This window comes from Solanum stenotomum, chromosome 5, assembly GCF_019186545.1.
Source record: "Solanum stenotomum isolate F172 chromosome 5, ASM1918654v1, whole genome shotgun sequence".
NCBI classification, from domain to species: Eukaryota; Viridiplantae; Streptophyta; class Magnoliopsida; order Solanales; family Solanaceae; genus Solanum; species Solanum stenotomum.
In genome coordinates, this window is record NC_064286.1 from 34491363 (window position 1) to 34495675 (window position 4313).

At 39.0% G+C, this 4313-nt stretch overlaps 1 non-coding gene across 1 annotated transcript; it reads left to right on the top strand.

Moving 5' to 3' along the window:
• Nucleotides 1-2514: 2514 nt before the first annotated feature.
• Nucleotides 2515-2621, top strand: LOC125866477 (small nucleolar RNA R71). The gene has a single exon (XR_007446532.1). It is a non-coding gene; the product is annotated as a small nucleolar RNA R71 (small nucleolar RNA).
• Nucleotides 2622-4313: the final 1692 nt, after the last annotated feature.

Sequence of the window (4313 nt, forward strand, 5' to 3'; positions counted from 1 at the left end):
TGGATTTATGTTAAGTATATGTATGGTTGGCTATGGTCTAATATGTTAATGTTGACTTGTATTATGTCTCTTATACTTGTAAAGGAAAGGTTTTATCAAAGGACATGAAAGCATACATTCTTTGTAAATGTCCGTTGTGCATATTTTCTTGCGTGGTCTCCATACTTAGTACTTAATTGTGCTAACCCCTTTCTTTCGCTTTTTGACTAAAGTGTAGGGATTTGGAGATGGTGATATGTCATGGCTACTTGATAGGTTTTTAAGAGTTGAAGATGAAGACTTGGTGAGTCCTCATAGATTCGAGGGCAATAACCAACATGTTCTTTTTATGTCTCTCTAGTATTTACTTAAGTTTTGAGTGGGCTTAGTCCCAATGTTATATTCAAATATTAGATGGTTTTGAGACATATTGTATAAAGTTTAGAAAGTCTTCCGCTTGCTATTTATTGAAAGTGTCTTCGTGTGTGAAGAAAGTTTTTAATTCCTTATGGTTTTGGTGTCTATGCGATGAATGAATGCTAAGAGGCTTGTATTAGACCTCTTCGAGGTCGAGTACGCCGGTTACGACTAAGGGGTGCTCCCGGGTCGTGACATCACCAAAAGGATTGGCTTAAAATTATCAGCAATACGGCGATGGGAGGTCCCTTTTAGCAAATCACCGATAGGTTTCGGTGATTAAGGGCTAGCACACCGAAAGGTTTAGTGCACAAGGGCTGAAGGGTGCAGACAAAGGGCGAAAAAGAAGTCTTTCCGCAAGTCGCCGAGTGCTTTCAGCGATCTCAGGCTTCTCGCCGCAAGTTACAGAACCAACCATCAAATAAATCATGAAATTAAAGGCGAGATGGGGACATTAGGCAAACCGGCGAGTAGTTAGGCGAGCTCGACCCAACTCGGCAAACGACCCCACGTGCCTATTTTCAACCCAACTTCTAGAATTCAATCCCGCAACCCCCAAAAACAAAATAAAGGCATGCACTAGTTAAATTATGTTAAGACCCATAACACCCATCACCTTGAGATACTCAGATTTCTCCCGGTTTAGCCAAATTTGGCCATTTGACGCCTTTTACCCTTAAGAATGGTGTCACCCACTCTATCACTATACAATTTACGCCATTTAGCACAAATACGAGCTACTCAGACTTCACCCAACAAATCTAATCAATATACAAGCACACCCACACAAAATTTAACTCATTTTAAGGCACAAATTTATGGGCATTTTGATTATCAAAACAATACGGGCAAGATTATCAAATTAAAATTGGCATTTCAACATTCTAATCCTATCAGAGAGGCCCAGCACACGACAATATGATAAGATCATTGCAAATGCATACCAAATTTTCAAAAATAAACTCGGGGTTCGGAAAACCAACCTTTTATGCCGATTAAAGTACTTTGAAATGCTATGCGGCAATGAAATCCCAATTTTGAGCACCAATTAACAACCAAAATACTTGTGGAATGTAAAAATATTGAAAATACTAACTTGGTGTGAGATTGCGAAGTTTGAAAGTGAGGGAGAGTGAAGAGTTTAAAACTATAAAACTTTTGCCCTTATTAACCGTCAAGTTCACGTACATTCGGCAAAGTTAGTCGCACTCGTTGATCCACTCAGTGACACGCTGAGTGGTCACTTACCCCACCGACTTTTTACAGGACCTTCAGTTACTTGAGGGTTCAAACGGCGAACAACATCGGGGTCGCTGACTAGTCGCCAAGTTTCTCGTGGCCCGCCAGTTTTACAGGCTCCAAGTTAAAATTGTGTTGAGCCAAATGGCGGATCAAATCGAGCACGCAGACATATTCGCTGATGCGCCGACTGGAACATTCGCTCGCTCACCTACATTTTTCAAACACTTTTCACACTCATACCTACACAATCAACACCCCATTATTTGTAAAACAAAAATAAAGCAATAAAGGGTTTTGGGTTGCCTCCCAAACAACGCTTTAGTTAACGTCGTGGCACAACGCAAGTCACACTCATACTTAATTCTTGGGGTTACCCATAGCATTACTTGTCAACTCAATGTTTTGCAGCGGGTGGAGATGAGGCATCACATGACTGGTAAGGTTCTCGAGCAGCTGAATGGATATGGAATGAGAACCAATCATCTATTTCATTACATCGATGTTCTCGTCCATTTTTTCCATCACCCTATCATACTCATTCACCTTGTGAAGAATGATCAAGAGAATTCATTCAACATGTTTACCCTCATTATCCTTAGCTCTTTTTCTCTGATGAGGAGGGATGTATTTGCCTTCCTTTTGGATTGGAATTCAATCTCCGCTATCTTTTTGGCTAACTCTTCCATCTGAGTCATCAGTGCGGCCAACATGAAGTCCTTCTCTACTTCTTGGTTTGTTTCAGCCATGTTATCAAACAGGCGGGCTGCTATCGCATAGGGTTATTAAGTAATACCACCCGGAATGAGTTGGTCAGCCAATACGTTGTTTTCGGGACCAAGACTTTTGTAAAAGCAATCCAGTAGGGCTATGTCAGGAATTTCATGAGATGGACATTGAACTAGCAGTTCTTTAAACCTTTCCCATGCCTCATGAATCCGTTCACCTTCCAATTGTTTGAAGATTAGAATGTGATCCCTGAACATCATTACTTCTAATGGAGGAAACATCATTTGCACACGAGTACTGCTCGACATACTCACCTCCTCTGTTTCAAATCTCAAACAAGCAAAACACAAAGCTAAAAATTAAGTGAGTAGAACTATAACTAAGAAGACGAAATACTACTTCACTAAAAATTCTCAACTAACACAACTCTCCGCCAGCAGCGCCATTTTGATGTTTGACGTAATAAAAGACATGAAATCCAATTCTGGTGTCAACGATCGCGTGCAGTAATATAACCTAACCGAATGGGTTATGGTCGAGTTCGAAGGGAGTGTTTGCAAGAATTAATAAAAAAGTAAAATTTTGTTTTAATAAATCATAGCTATAAATATTAACGAGTAAAAACATGATAAATCAATGGGTGACACGAATGTCAATTATCAATGGGGGGTTTATATTCACTTAAAAAACTAAAAACAACAAAAATAAAAAGATACGAGATAAGGAAATGGGATTCTTGGGATGTGATAGGAATATGGGATAAAATATACTATTGGGTAAATGTTATTGATAGAAAATCGCTGAACATTTGTAACTAGGCAAGACTTTAGTGGGGGTAAATTCTCTCTAGAGCAACTTACCCCGAATCAACTCAGTTTCTCTGGAACACCGAGTTGTCGCAATTAAGAACAACCTTCACCTTAGCCCATTCACTCTCTCGAGCTAAATATGTGGGAAAAGGCCTAGGATTCACTCTCTCAAGCTGAACCCACGATGACCCAATAACCACTGGCTATCGATTTAGTAGTCTTAGTTTTAAAACCTCTCTCTCGAGCAAGCCAAAAACACTAAGATGAAATCATATTAGCAACTACAATCCCATTAAGTTCAAACACAACTACTAAATGAAATCACAATTAAACAACAAATAGACTAACAATAAGTAATACCTAATAGAAAATTTAACCCATATTCACAAAATTACACCCCAAGAATTGGGGTTTTAGCTAATCATAGAAAAAGGGAAGAAAATGATACCAAATCGAATTAACATCAACTAGGTATGATTTTTTTTCACTTCAAACGAGTCTAGAATGACGAATCTCCAACACCCACCTCCAATTTCTTGCAGTTGGAAGTCTTCAAATCTTCAAGCTCAAGAACAATGTCTCCCAAAAATTCTAAGAACTAAAAATTGGAAATATTCTATGTCTGAAAATTATCTACAATAATTGATTGATTTTTTTATACTAAGCTATAGAATTAAATGGGTATTTATAGTTATTGAAAATTTGTGTTGTGAAGGACTAGTCGGCACAGTTTGTCGGGATCACCAATTTATTCAGCGATCCGCCACCTTTGATCTGCTTCATTGCCTTTCAGCCTTTGCCTTCAGCATCTTCACATTTTGGACCATTGGGCGATATAGTAATACTTCATGGAACTGTTCGGCGACGCTCCGACTACTCTTTTTATCACCGACTTGATCTTTTCTTTCAGGGTTCAACTCACTGGAACTTTGGGCGAGGTTACGGCCATTCGGCGGTTCACCTAATGCATTAGGCGATCCTCAGCCCTTCATTTCTTTGTTCTTTCAGCCTCTTTGTTCCTTTTTCGCTTGATAGCGTCCATGCTTTGTCTCTCAACTCAAATACCTGAAACGTAAGGAGTTACATCAGTCATTAAGATAAAATATGCATTTGAGGAAACTAAATCTATCAAAATAAAGC